At 41.8% G+C, this 15,648-nt stretch overlaps 1 long non-coding RNA gene across 1 annotated transcript; it reads left to right on the forward strand.

Moving 5' to 3' along the window:
* The first annotated feature begins 1,658 nt into the window (after nucleotides 1-1,658).
* LOC145119129 (uncharacterized) lies at nucleotides 1,659-15,648 on the forward strand. The gene is made up of 4 exons (XR_013713693.1): nucleotides 1,659-1,737; nucleotides 1,945-1,980; nucleotides 2,127-2,237; nucleotides 15,589-15,648. It is a non-coding gene; the product is annotated as an uncharacterized LOC145119129 (long non-coding RNA).

The raw sequence follows: 15,648 nt of genomic DNA on the forward strand, positions 1-15,648 counted from the left end.
TATTCTTCATCAATTTGATCTCCTTATGTAGGAAGTTTAATGCGTGTGATTGATCTTAAACACCAGATCATGATAGTTGGACGTTTTAGAATTTATTCATATGTTTCTGAGATCTATCTAAATTCTTTCATCCATACATATCTTTTTTTCCCATGATCTTATCGTATTCCTATACTCCATTCCATGGATGCTCATACTCACGTTTTTTCTTCTCTTTGCTATCAAAAAGTTGTTGAAACTAAAAACGAATCCATATCTGTTGCTTCAGCTTTTTCTGGCCACCAGCAATGTTAGATAAGATCCACTGCTAATCAATTTTTTTATTTAGTTACTTATTGATCCTCTTATATATCTTGCTTTGGTGCGCAACTTAGGTTTTTAAGGGTTGTTGTCCCATTATTATCAGTATCAATCACAAGGGGCATGTATTACTTATGTATTTAGATATCACATGGCCACTCCCATTAAGTTGATAACCATTTTCATAAATATTAGCTGCTTTTCCAACAGAATTCACCTGTAATTAATCACAAGTTAACAACAAAAAGTGGCAAAAACTAATATATTAATGATAATAATTATGAAATTAATATGGCTTAAGAGACATAAACGATAAACTAATCTGAGTAGGGATTATAATTGCTTCATTGTTTAATGGAAGTTGTGCATTTGAAGTTGATGATGTAACTGAGGAATTACTTGGAAGAAAACTGAGAAATTTTCTTATGTGTTTTTTAGAGATTTTAAGGTTTTTTCCATCAGAAGTGAGATTTAGAATGCAACCTTTTTTTGAGAGGAGGTTTTGGCGAATCTCTTCAAGGGACATTGAATCTCTTCAATTTTTCCTTCAAGATCTTTCAAGAATTCTAGATAACTGCAAGTGTATTAGATATTAGTAAAACAAATAAACTGATTAATATTTTACATAACAATTTGATTTTAGTTACATGAACTGTTGATTAGTTGAATGTGTAAAATGAAACCATTTACAGCAACTTAAAGTTCCACATCCAAAACCCAGACCATAATCTAAAATTCCTCCCGCTAATAAAAAGACCAAACAGCCACTGTTTCTTAAAATAGTAAATCCGACATGGTAGAGAAGCAAACCAAAGGGAATAAGCAGTGATCTTTAATTTCCAAAGACCAAGAATATAACCAGAAAATGCAATAGAATATAAAAGAATTCTATTAAAATTCTGATGAAAATGCCCCTGTATGAGCATCCGGAACAGCGACATGAAGCGGATAAGCTCAATGAAAAGAATACCATGCACAATGTGACCAAAATACCCCTTAGAGTATGCTGTTGGCCTAACATGGAAGTCTAATCTATTGGACTTTATATTTACACTTAGAGCTATCTTATAACCATTTATCTATGATCATTGTTTGTTTGTTTCAGTTCACGTGAGTTATTGATATACCCTTCATTCTAACAGCTGCATTTTGGTATGAAAAAATATATATAAACAAGAGCTGTTGATGAGGGAAGCTAAATCATGGAGGAACCTTTTTAGGAAAAGAAAACTCCATTGTGATTTGGTGAGTTTGACTCTGAGACAAAATTTCTGTTAGTTTATATTCTTGAGAATTTTTAAAGGGATTTTAATAATGTAGGTTCTATACATGTAGGCATGTTATGGCATCAGGATGAAACCGTTTATGGGAGCTGCTTGTATCATAATGTTGTATATTGTATATATAACCACAAATTAGCAGTATCTGGAAACCGAGGTAAACATTGCATTTGATTGGATTATTGAAGACAATTAGAATGGGTAAAGATCATAAATCTTGAAAGATTGAAGTTACAGGCAATGTACTTTATTCAGGCAAACTGCAAGAAATAGAGATGTACTTTATTCAGTTTTTAAAATGTTTTGGAATTGTCAAAGCTCATGGCTTCACTAATATGAATCTTTTTGTTATTTGTTTCATCAGATGGAGTCAAGATTGGATCCACTCTACTCATCAAAGGTAGATTTTTGAAGTCAAGGGAATCTTACTTCTCTCCTTTAGTCTCTGACTCTCTGTACTGTGTTTGTGAGTTTGTCAATTGGATAAAATCTGACTTTAGGTTCCTTTTTTTATAAAGTTAATGTGATTTTCGTGCTATTTTCTAGGAATATGCGTTAGCTTCCACAAATTTGAAGGGTTTACCTCGTGGTATTATTGAAGCTAAATCTGACTTGGAATTAAAGCCTTTATGGTCTACAAGTAGCTCAAAATTAAAGGTTAGACACGAACCTTAAGGGTTAAATGCAAGAATTAGCAATGCAGCCACACTTGTGAGAAGTGTGGGAAGGGTCATGCCGAAATTTGTAGGTCCGGTGGTACGTGCCGCAAGTGCGGAAGGGAGGGGCATTATGCGAGGGATTGCCGAGAGTCAGCCCCGGTACAGGATATGAGGATTTGTTATCACTGCCATCAGGTTGGACACTTGAGGGCCAACTGTCCACAGCTTGTTACAAGACCGGTGCAGGCTCCAGCGCCGGCCACTTTGAGGATTACGGGTGGAGGTTAGGGTGGAGCGGAGCCTCCGAGGGCTCAGGGACGCGCATTCCAGCTTACGGCAGAGGAGGTCAGGGCAGAGCCAGATGCAGCTGCGGGTATGTTTCCATTTTGATGTCTTGTTATCTGTTGATTATGTGGTATTGTAAATCTGTCTGCCTTGTTCCGCATGTTTCATAGTATGATTGAGGATCTTAGTAGTTAGGAGTTGTAGTTAGCGTTCAGGAGGACGCTTGGACAAAAGATAAGGTAAATGATCTTGTTGCTAGGAATAGCGACTGCGATGCAAGAAGTGTTCAGTTGGGATTCGAACCTCCTTAGAGTTCGGGTGTACAATGGCGGAAGGGTCATTCGGTGGAGGTTACTCACTCCCGAAGGAGTCAGTTCATGGATAAGAGGGAAAATATGGAGTAAGGGCGATTGAGCTATGCCGGTTTTGGGCATTGGTGGTTAGTAGTCAGTGCACTAAGTGGGGAGAATTGGAAAATTCTCCGGTAAAACAGTAAGTATCCAGGGTTGGTTAGCTGTTTAGATTTATCAGTGTTGTTAGCCGAGAGTGTGGCATGATTAGAGCAAGTGATAGACAAGTGGGGCAGGGAACAGACCATGATTTCAGTTAAGGTAGTTGGTCGATGTGAGGCCTGGGTTTAGGCCATGGAAAGGATTCCAGGAATGGAACTGGAGTTTAGAACCCCAAGAGGGCTAGAACAGACTGCATGGGAGAGATTCCCGGGAAGAATGGATCAGGGTGATGTGCGACAGTCTTTGAGCGGTCCGGATAGACTGAAGGCCGGTAGGCGTACCAGTCAGGCCGAAGGCTCAGGGAACGGTCCAGATAGGCTGAAGGCCCAGGAGGGCGGTCCAGACATGCTGAAGGTTCTGAGAGTGGTCCAGATAGGCTGAAGGCCTGGAAATGCGGTCCAGTCATGCTGAAGACTCTGTATGAGATAGTGGATCGATATGAGGAGAATGAGTAAAAATGTCGCCATGCAATAGTAATCGATATGGTCTGGCCCCAAGTATTGATCGGGATGATGGAGATGGCTGGAGGCCGTGCGTGGGCCTTGTTAGTTATGTGATCGGATTCAGAGTATATGGGAGTTAGAGAATAACGGTTGCTCTACATGGATAGTGTAGAGCGGAGTATAGCTCTGTGGCACTTATAGGTGCGGTAAGGGTTGATGAGTAGACTTCCTGGAAAGGAAAGGTATGTAGCTCCGGAAGGAGTGTGGGTCCTCTGAGAGGAAGGCATGCAGAGTAAAAGGATGATCGAAGATGCTTCGGTTATTGGTAGTAAGCACTGGGATTGTACCAGATATATGGAAGCACATACGGGTTGGATGCCCGTTGAGATGCCCGTTGTGGCAATGTTGGATGATGCGCATGCATGTGTTCGGTCTCCTTGGAAGAGGAGAAGGTAAGGGATTCCCGATTGGAGATTGGGACAGAAGTAAGGTAGTGTCTTCAGGTGGCACTCAGTTGATGAGCGTTGTCATCAGAGAAAAGAAGTCGGTGACCGACTTGAAGCAGTTGATCGGAACCCTGCAAGGGAAGAGATGGATTTAGAGATTCGATACCTGTGTTTGAGGGAAACTGAGCCGGTTTGAGATCAGTGGATGCATTGTAGGAGTATCATCCAGAAGTTTGTGTTGCCGCAGGCTTCGAGGACGAAGCCTAATTTAAGTGGGGGAGAATTGTAACGCCCCGTTCGAAAAGTACTTATTTATGAACTTCCGAGATCAAGAGTAAGGGCGTTTCGGTCTTTTATGGGCAATGGGTTTTATTCGAGAAGGTTTCGGGTCGGGGAGTGTTGCTAGAAGCATAGGGCTTCTCGCCACCTTTTCGTAAATATAAAGTTCGTCGGAAGCGGACTTAGAATAAAGGAGTTATGACACTTTGAAGATAGTGTCAACAATGGTCCCTAAAGGAAATATCTGGCAAAGGGGTCCTAGGCATGCATGGAGTGCATGCGTGTAATTGGCTGGGTACGCCCAGCGTAAGATAGGTTACGCCCAACGTAGAGTGGATAAATGAACGCGGGTGTTGGGGGCGTACGCCCAGCGTACAGGATGTACGCCCAACGTACGTCCAGAGTCTTTAAACCCTAATTTGAGGGTGAGCCACTATATATAGAACATAATGGCTTCAACCCTAGCCCCCATATCAGCCTCCCTAACCTCAGAAGAAACCCTAGAACGTTCCAACCTCCATTTTTAGAGATCTTGGCCTTGGAAAGCTCATCTTGGTGGTTTAAGCTTGGAAGAGGAAAAGAGGAAGTTGTCAAGGAAGGAGTTGGGTGGCTGGAGCTCGTGGATCTGGGAAGGCATCATCTTCTGGAGCCCTTTTGAGGTATAAAGTCTCTTACTTGTCATCTATTTTGTGTAGATCTTGGTGTTATGAAGTTTTGACATCATTTCTTGTCCTAAAACCCCAAAGTGATGCATGATGTGAGTTGGTTGAGATTAGCTGTCCTTTCAGACCTTAGGAGAGGTCTTGAGTGAGAAAAATGAGGTCCCAAGGGCTTTGGTTGTCTCATGTATGATGTAGGTGGGTCTTAATGGATTAAGACCTTGAGTTAAGAGCTTTATGGACGTCTCAAGTGATAAAGTTTGAGACTTTATGGATCCTAGGCATGTTTGGTCGATGGATCTGAAGTTTGGCCTTAAGAGCTTAAGCCATTAAGAACTTATGAGGACTTTTAGTTCAGTGAGTTTACGCCCCGCGTAAAGTGATGTACGCCCAGCGTACTCACCATTCTGCCTGTACTCTTAGTGTACATGGGGGGTACGCCCCGCGTACTCTGTCTGTATGGATCGTGAGTTTTTGGGCCGTGGTTTGGGGCATGTTTGGGTATTTGGGCCTTAGTGGGCCATCAGAAATCATATTATATGGACCAAGGAATATATTTTGGGCTTAGGGTGAGGCCCATTAATGGATTGGGCCCAATGTAGCAAATTGGGCCATTAGTGGGTCACTAGTGGGCTTGAAAAGCTTACCTAGTGTTGGGCCCTTCATATTATGGTATTGGGCCTTAGTCATGGACCAGATTGGGTTAAGGGTAAAATGGTCAATTTACCCTTAGAAGGATATTGTTTTGGGCTAAGTGTTTTTGTGGCATTGATAGTTCGGGGAGTTAGAGGAGCAGCAGTGCGGGGATTGTCAGATAGCAGCCAGAAGGGTACCAGCAGTATTTCGGCAGTCGCAAGGTGATTTATCCTCACTATATCGACAGGGTCTACAGCACCAAGGCCGGCCCTTTAACGGATGGAAATCCGGGTATTGATTGTTATGTGATTGTTTTGCTAGATCTGCATCCTGGTATTTAGGATGGTGTTATGTTAGTGACCTGGTTAAGGTCGGTACCCGGGATATAGGGTAATGTTATGCTAGTGACCGGTTAGGTCGGAATCCTGGTTAGGATGTTGATATGCTATGTGATCTGTTAGACTGTTGTCTGGTCGAGGATTGTTATGTGATTATTTGTTTTATGTGCACATGGTTGTTTAACGGGGGTTGGGTTGAGGCGGGTCCTGCTTAGTGCTGTAGGCCAACATACCCAGGGCGGACCGGACATTCCGAAGGCCCAGCGAGCGGTCCAGATAGGCTGAAGGCCCCGAGAGGGCGGACCAGACGTGCCGAGGCTCGGAGAGTGGACCAGGCCGACTGAAGGCCTGGTGTGGGCGGACCAGTCATACTGTAGACTCAGAGAGTGGACCAGGTGGATTGAAGGCCCAGTGCGGGCGGACCAATCACACTGTAGACTCGATGTACATGGCTAGACTCGGAGGGTGGACCAGGTGGACTGAAGGCCCGGTGCGGGCGGACCAGTCACACAGCAGACCCGATATGCGTGGCTGTTCCATTTGTGATATGATATGAGTATGTTATGTGTGGTTGGTATTTTGGGGGTAACTCACTAAGCTTTCGGGCTTACAGTTGTAGTGTTATGTTTCAGGTACTTCAGGAGATCGTGGCAAGGCGAAGGCGTGATCGTACCGCTCCTCATGTTTTACGATTTTTATGATATGGTTATGGGGATACTCTGATAATAAACTATTTTGAAAACGAGATGTATGAAGTTAATGGTTTTTGAATGAATGAAAATGTTTTAATTTGACTCAATTTTTATGGGTGTTACATCCAAGCCTTAGGAAGCCATGGTGGCACAATGGCACCACTTTATAGAGTTTACGACCCATGGACCATTTCTCCATGAGTTTACGGCCGTAAACTCTATGGGTTCTTAGTCTTTTTGATGTTTAAGGTCCTAAACACTTCAAGGTAGTGATCTAGACTAGTATCCAAGGCTAAGGAAGGGACTAGGGCTCACTTTTCCCCATCTATTAGGGTTTACGGTTCAAGAACATGTCTTGACCGTAAACACCTTTGATCTTGTGTTTCTTGTTGTTTTCTAGATGTTTAACAAGTGTATCAAGCCTATAACAAGCTAAGGTAAGAGTACTTACTATATAGAAGCTTGTAAGGGTGTTTAAAGTCCAAGAACACTAGTATGTGTTATTGGTGTTCTTGGTGAAATGAAGAACACTTGAAGATCTATGAAAATGGAATGATTTAATGGATGGAATCATGTGAGATCACTAGATGATGAGGGATATCAACTATTTAAGGCAAGAAACACTTACAAAGTTGAAGATCAAGAAGGAAAATCGGATGCTACTTGAGAGAGAAGTGAGTGTCTAGGCTTGAAATGGTAAAAAAGTGAGTAAAATGACTAAGTGTCATACTTATACTCCTTAGAGTTTACGGCTGTAAACTCCATGTTTGGGTCGTAAACTCCAAACTCTTGGAGTTTTGAGACTTTATTGATGCACAATAAACCCTAGAGCATCCTCTCTCCAGTTATCTCTTGCAGTACTAGGCTTTAGAACACTCAAACTGACTCTACACAGCTCAAAAGTTAGCAGAAACAGTTCTGACTTCTATTGAAGTGAATGGTTGTACATAATAGAAATTTCGGGTTGTCACATCATCCCCCCGTTAGAAGGAATTTCGTCCCGAAATTAGAGTTTAAGCAAATAAGTAGTTACAAATAACTAAGTAAAAAGACGAGGATATTTCAGTTTCATCTGATCCTCTCGCTCCCAAGTGAATTCAGGTCCTCGCTTGGCGTTCCAGCGAACCTTCACTATCGGGATACAGCTTTGTTTCGTTTGTTTGACCTCCCGGTCCATGATCTCTACTGGTTCTTCCACGAAGTTGAGGCTCTCGTTGATCTCGATCTCGCCGAGTGGGATTACAAGAGTCTCGTCGGACAGACACTTTTTCAAGTTCGAGACGTGGAAAGTAGAATGTACGTTACTGAGTTCGCGTGGTAAGTTAAGTTTGTAAGCTACAGGGCCGATTCTTGCAAGAATCTCGAAAGGCCCTATGTACCTTGGATTTAGCTTTCCACGCTTTCCGAAGCGTATCAAGCCCTTCCAGGGTGAGACCTTTAATAGAACACGGTCGCCCACCTGGAATTTCAACGGTTTCCTTCGCTTATCAGCGTAGCTTTTCTGTCGGTCTCTAAAGGCTTTCAATCGTTCACGAATCTGAACGATCTTCTCTGTCGTTTCCCGTATGATCTCCGGATCCGTGAGAGTGCTTTCAGGAACTCGTCCTTTAGCTAACTGGGTATCACCCACCTCAGCCCAACACGGAGGGGATCTGCACTTTCGGCCATAGAGGGCCTCGAATGGAGCAGCCTTTATGCTCGTGTGATAATTGTTGTTGTAGGAAAATTTGACAAGGGGTAAATGAGTATCCCATGCTTTCCCAAAGTCGATCACACAGGTTCGCAACATATCTTCCAAGGTTTGGATAGTCCTCTAACTTTGTCCGTCGGTCTGTGGATGGTAGGCTGTACTCATGTCCAGCCTAGTTCCTAGGGAACTTTGTAGCGACTGCCAGAACCTCGAAGTGAATCTACTATCTTTGTCTGAGATAATGGATATGGGAACACCGTGCAGTCGTACAATCTCCCGAATGTAGGTTCTTGTAAGCTTCTCCATCTTGTCTGTTTCTTTGATAGGCAGGAAGTGTGCGGACTTGGTCAATCTGTCGACGATGACCCATATGGTATCAAGTCCACCCGTTGTCTTGGGCAACTTGGTTATGAAGTCCATAGTGATCCGCTCCCACTTGCATTCCGGTATCTCCGGCTGCTGTAGTATACCTGAGGGTTTCCGGTATTCGACCTTGACATTGGCGCAAGTAAGGCATTTACTCACGAAGGTAGCAATCTCTGCTTTCATGTTAGGCCACTAGTATAGCTTTTTAAGATCCAGATACATCTTATCTGAACCTGGATGGACGGAATAACGAGTGTTGTGCGCCTCTGTCATGACCAAGTCTCTGAAACCACCGTGTTTCGGTGTCCAGATCCGATCCATGAGATAAAAAGCTCCGCCACCCTTGACCTCCAAGTTCTTATCCATCCCTCTCAGGGATTCACTCGCCACATTTTCAGGTTTCAAAGCGTCGGGCTGAGCTTCCTTAATTTGTGTGGACAAGTGTGAATGGATAGTCATAGTCAATGATTTGACTCTACGACAAGAGTATTCTTTCCGACTTAGGGTGTCAGCTACTACGTTGGCTTTACCCGTATGATAATGAATTTCGCCTTCATAGTCACTGAGTAGCTCGACCCACCGTCGTTGTCTCATGTTGAGCTCCCTGTAGTCGATGCACAAACGAAACGATCCGTCTTTCTTCTTGATGAACAAGACCTGAGTTCCCCAGGGTGAGAAGCTTGGTCTTATAAAGCCCTTGCTGAGCAGTTCGTTAAGTTGATCGGACAGTTCCTGCATCTATGCAAGTGCTAGATGATAGGGCGATTTGGCTACTGGGGTAGCCCCTGGAACTAAGTCGATCCTAAATTCAACTTGACGTTGCGGAGGTAATCCTGGGAGTTTTCTGGTCTATCTGAATCTATTGTCTCGATCGGTGAGAAGGCATTTGATTGGATTCTAAGTTTATCCGCATGACAGTACGATCACTCGTAGTCTTGGGCAGTCTCCGTCCTAAAGTTCATATCAGAAGTCATATTTGGTTCATCAATCACAGCTTCGTGTATACGAGTCGTATATAATTAAGACTAAAAAGGCAGTCGAATAACTGATTCTTCTTTAAGCTCACATCCAAACAAGGAAAAGAAGTTAAAGCGGAATCATCAATTCTAAGCCTGTAGAACCTTGATTATATACCACCCTTGCGTATACCTTTTCCAGCGATAGATCAACCGTATGGGTCTTCGGGTTGAACTTGACGTACTGTACGAGTGGTACTCCGGGGAGGTTTGCTAAGGTGTCTTCGGGAAGGATAGGAAACATAAGGTACTCTCTGCATGAGTACCTCGGAGTTCTGGAATGACGGCTTCACTAGAAAGGCGATTTCGGAGAAAAGAATTTACGCATGAAACTGGTATTGTGAGGGTCGAATTTTCTCAAGTTATATGAAAATGTCGGACTACTCGGAATAAGAGGCATAGACTTAGTTCATAAAGGTATTACAAACTAAACATGACAGTGCAACTTTTAACAGAGTTTCAGTACTTTAATTTACTACTAGAATATGGCTGCGAACAAGGTATACTACAAAAGCAAGTATACGCAGCACGAGAGCCCCTTGACTGACGGAATCTCGCAAAAGGTAAGACTCTAGTTGCACTAGTGTTTAACAGTTTATAAGTCTATTATAATGAAACGCCCTAGTATTTCAACGTGGGTCCGGAGTAGTCTCTCCTGCGACAGTGATCCTTAGAATCTTCCCGTCTGCGCCAGAGTTCTTTGTTATTGGACAATCCTTCTTGAGATGTCCTATCTCACCGCATAAATGACAAATCGGGCTTGCCCCAGCATCGGTGGTGGAAGTGAAGTGTCATGTCGGAGTTATGTGGACACGGTTGCTTTCGTTGATCTTCCCTTTTGGACAATTCCTATAATAGTGTCCTGCCTCACCACAACTATAGCAAACTTGGCTGGCTCCGGTAGTGGAGGTGGTTCTACAGAAACGAGCAATGTGCCCCATTTTGTTGCAATTGATGCATTGCAATACCCGGCAAGCTCCATTATGATGATAGTTACACTTGTTACACTTCGGGAGTGTTCCCTCATATCGCTTGACCGGTGCTGAGGTGGCAGGGGTCGCCACTGGTTGCTGTTGCATGGCAAGCCTTTGAAATCGCTTGCGTTCCTTTTGGGCTTGACGCTTTCGTTTCTTAAACTCTGAGTTGTGGCCTTGGGTATTCGTAACAGTTATCATTCGTTGATTTCCCGGGTGGTTACAACAATTTGAACTGTCAACACCTTTTCTAGCCTTGCTTTCGTTACTAGTGTTGAGGTGTGTAAGGACAGCTGTCACGGCAGCTGATACCGCTGCTTGGAAGGTGGCAGCGTCTATATGAAGGATCGGGGTTGTGTCGTTCGGCGGATTACCTCTAGGTGACGACATGATTCTGCTATTTGACAAGAAAAGGAGTTTGTGAGTGATTATGGTCGGCCCTAGATGTATTCTACTCAATCATGTAATTGTAAAGTTTTTGTTTTGTTAAACTGTTCTCGATGGTTTGACCTACATCCCTATGATGCAGTACTGGAAAAGAGTTGAAGTAAGTTCGTAGAATGTTTACTAGACAATTGTTATTTTGAACTAGACTATCATTGGTTGGTGGATAACCGGATCCAACTTTTGACAAGAATTGGAAGAAATCTTTGAGCTAATTCACCATAGCTCAATAATTTGACGAAGTGGGTGTTTAGATAGGATTCTAACGATAGCAAAACGAAAGTATTTGAACAAGGATTGGCACAGAAATTAGCCGATTGTCAATATCATTGATATTTAAGATGTAATACGTTTGGGAAAAATGACCTTGGAGTAGGTCTTACATCATATCCGAAGTAGAAAAGTTTTGACGGCATACTGGCCTACTAGAAAGTACTTACAGTAAAGAGTTAGTTACATAGAAAAGTGCTACTTGGAGCATAGATAGGACGACTATTCTTTCAACCAAGGAAAGAAAGGTAGAATATTTCCTACTGGTGACGGTCATCGCTTGGGTGAACCCTTAGTTCAGCCAGCTGATGCTCCATATCCAGTAGGTGCCTTTCGTACACCCTTTGGCGTACTCGGAGCTCTATGACTTCAGCTCGAGTTTCAGCTAGCTCTTGCTGCAGGGTCTCATGGTCTCCCCTAGATCTCTCACGAGCATCTTCCAGACGAATGGTGCGGATGATATGCATTCTCGCATTGGCGTCAACTTCCGTGATTCGATGGAGAGCCGTCCTGCCCTGAATCTCGTTTCGGGCCACTCTGCGGACCAGGATTGGCAAGACTCTGTCTGCTGAGCCTCTTTCGCTCAGGTCATAAAAGCTCTGGTCCCCGTTGAATGGTATGGGCTGATTCTGCTCTTGGCTCCATGTTTCCAAGCTTTCCACCCACGGAGGCGTCGGGCCTTGAAAGGCCGGACGAGGGTTAGGATTTGGGACAGGAGTCATCGGGGGTAGGTTCTCAACTTCAGGCTCGGAGTCAGAACCATCTGCAAAGCCTTCAGCCTGGTGATCATCCACAGGGAATTGGTGATCATTTTCTGGCTCTGCTTCAATCCCTCCTCCATTACCTTGGTTAGGGAAGTACAAGTTGCCGTGGGGATGGAATCCAGCCATATTATCTACGCGAGAAAAGGGATATAAGAAATAAGCACATAAGTAATTTGTAGTAACACAAAATACTCCTATAGTATCTTAGGTTTATGTTTTGTTCTAAGGTTTTCGTTGTGGTATTGTTGGTAAGTTTTTAGACTTGTTGCAACCTCACAACCACACTTAGGCACATGCTAGTCACTCCTCGGATAATATAGTTGATCAGGCTATATCTTCCCAGATTTGACTATATGTCTCTAAGTCTACTTGTGCTGCCCAACAATCGTAATACTTTTGTTCTGTCCTAGTGACACTGATTTTAATATGAATGCAGGTATGTATACTTGGTTAAATATTTTATTATTTAAAAGTATAAACTCTTTATCAGAGTATTTTTAAATCCCGCTGTGTTTATAGTTCGTATATCTTTTATGGGTTGATATACTCGATTCACTATAAACAATGCTCTGATACCAATCTGTTACACCCCAAAACCAGAACGGCGGAATCGTTCGAGGGTGGAGGACGTCATGTAAAGTATCACAACAATGCATAGTAGTAAACAAGCAACAACATCATCCATTGCATTAATAATATAATTTAATACAAGTGTGTTCTGTCAAGTTTAATAGACACCAAAAATATAAATCAAAATATAAGATGAGTCTTGAACGAGCTCCATCTTCTCAAAACCTGGCATCGGTACCTATCTACCGGTGACCTGAGAATACAAGTTATTTTGAAAGAGTTGATCAGCTTTAAAGCTGGTGAGATCATAAGTATTTTAGTGTCATTGTTTGTAAGAAAGTGTTTGTAAGTATGCGATGTGTAAGTTTGTAAAAGTTTGTGAATGTTTGTAAAATGTTTGAATCCCCTAGAAAACCCTATGTTTTTCTACTAAAAGTAGCCTTCTACCAAGGCATCAAGTGTTTGTATGTGTGTCTCTTGTAAGAGTATGTATTTTCCCAAATCTGACTATCATTAACCAAAAATATAGTTTTTACATTACTGTTCATTGTGTGAAGATCACAAAGTGAATGCAATGGGAAATAAAATAGTACTGTAGTGTTGTATTAAGTAACTACTGCTGTACTAACTACCTTAAACCAATTGTTATTTAAAGTACCATGTGATCGGCATGTACCATACTACCGACTAGAAACACGACGATGTAAGACGTCGGAAGGAATGACGTTTGGCACCCGTAGACTTGCAAGTCCCACTGTAGCGAGCAACAAGGTGTAGGATAGTCAATGCAGTATAGATCTATATACAAACTCAATGCTCTCCACTTAAGGAGATTCTGGATACAAAACGAGCCATGACAGGTGATGTCATGCCCCGTTACGTGGCTCACATAACTGTAGTAGTGTTCTTGTATATGTATTGTGTGTACTAGCTGTATTGTATGTTCTTTCTCTGTCTAGTATGTATGTATGTTCTCTCTGTTTCTCGTAATAGCATGTTCTCTTATATAATGTATAGTATGTGCTAGCTGTATTGTAATGTATAGTATGTACTAGCTGTATTGTAATGTATAGTATGTACTAGCTATATTGTATGTTCTCTCTCTGTCTAGTATGTATGTATGTTCTCTCTGTTTCTCATAATAGTATGTATTGACTCATGTATGAACTGACTCATTGTATGTTTCATTGTTCTAGTAATAGTATTAGTAACTTCCTAAACTATGCCTATTATAGTTTACTAGTAATGTTGTTTGTATGTATGAACATGTTTGTATACCTTTGCTACCCAAAGGTATTGAATAGAAAGAAGGAACTTTTATATCTATATACATATACATAATATATAACTAGGATTCAAGCGACCTTCGGACAAACAACCGATACCCTAAGTCCACCACCAAACAAGGAACAGGAGGTAAGGTGAGCTATCAGTCCTAAGTCCTTTCAATCCTACTTATATAACTATATCTATATATATACACATTTAACAAAATATAAGTTTAAAAGAGTTTAATAAAAGTATTTAACATGAAAAAGAGTTTGTAAAACAGTTTGAAGTAGTTTGTTTGATAACACAGGTTGAAAAGTAAGAAATCCACTTGTTTGGTAGTTATTAATCACATGTGATTGATATAATAACTATAATAGTTCAACTTGTATCCCCGCCCATAAAAGCATTTAAAATCATTTAAAAGGTTGATTAAGGGGTATGAACTCACCTGTAGTGAGTAGTTTGGATGAACGGATGTTATAGGATGCTAAGTGTCAAGTGAAGACTTGAACACACACACGGATCCTAATTAACATATAATAACACATATATGTATCCAATTAGTCTTTAAACAACTAATTAACCAAGTTAAGACACCCTAGGACATGGAAACCACTTTGATTCAAGGGCTACAAGCACCAAGGATTGCATCTAAGGGTTGTAGGGCTTTGCTTTTGAGTTTAAGGTCAAAGGGTAAACTCTTCATGAGTTTACGGTTTTGGGTTTACGGTCCCAATGGGTTTATGGCCATAAACCCATGGTAACTTCTACCATTTGGTGTTTTAAGGTCTTCCAAGTCAAGGTTAAGCATCTTGTAGTCAAGTCCAAGCCTTAGGAAGCCATGGTGGCACAATGGCACCACTTTATAGAGTTTACGGCCCATAGACCATTTCTCAATGAGTTTACGGCCGTAAACTCTATGGGTTCTTGGTCTTTTTGATGTTTAAGGTCCTAAACACTTCAAGGTAGTGATCTAGACTAGTATCCAAGGCTAAGGAAGGGACTAGGGCTCACTTTTCCCCATCTATTAGGGTTTACGGTTCAAGAACATGTCTTGACCGTAAACACCTTTGATCTTGTGTTTCTTGTTGTTTTCTAGATGTTTAACAAGTGTATCAAGCCTATAACAAGCTAAGGTAAGAGTACTTACTATATAGAAGCTTGTAAGGGTGTTTAAAGTCCAAGAACACTAGTGTGTGTTCTTGGTGTTCTTGGTGAAATGAAGAACACTTGAAGATCTATGAAAATGGAATGATTTCATGGATGGAATCATGTAAGATCACTAGATGATGAGGGATATCAACTATTTAAGGCAAGAAACACTTACAAAGTTGAAGATCAAGAAGGAAAATCGGATGCTACTTGAGAGAGAAGTGAGTTTCTTGGCTTGAAATGGTAAAAAAGTGAGTAAAATGGCTAAGTGTCATATTTATACTCCTTAGAGTTTACGGCTGTAAACTCCATGTTTGGGCCGTAAAATCCAAACTCTTGGAGTTTTGAGACTTTATTGATGCACAATAAACCCTAGAGCATCCTCTCTCCAGTTATCTCTTGCAGTACTAGGCTTTAGAACACTCAAACTGACTCTACACAACTCAAAAGTTAGCAGAAACAGTTCTGACTTCTATTGAAGTGAATGGTTGTACAGAATAGAAATTTCGGGTTGTCACATTCCAATTGTTGTGTATTGAAGGGCGATGTTTCAAGTACACATAGTTTGCTGGCAATTCCAGTGGGTCTCAAACAAAAGCGT

Source organism: Lactuca virosa, chromosome 6 (assembly GCF_052849685.1).
Source record: "Lactuca virosa cultivar CGN04683 chromosome 6, Lactuca_virosa_CGN04683_v6, whole genome shotgun sequence".
Lineage (NCBI taxonomy): Eukaryota > Viridiplantae > Streptophyta > Magnoliopsida > Asterales > Asteraceae > Lactuca > Lactuca virosa.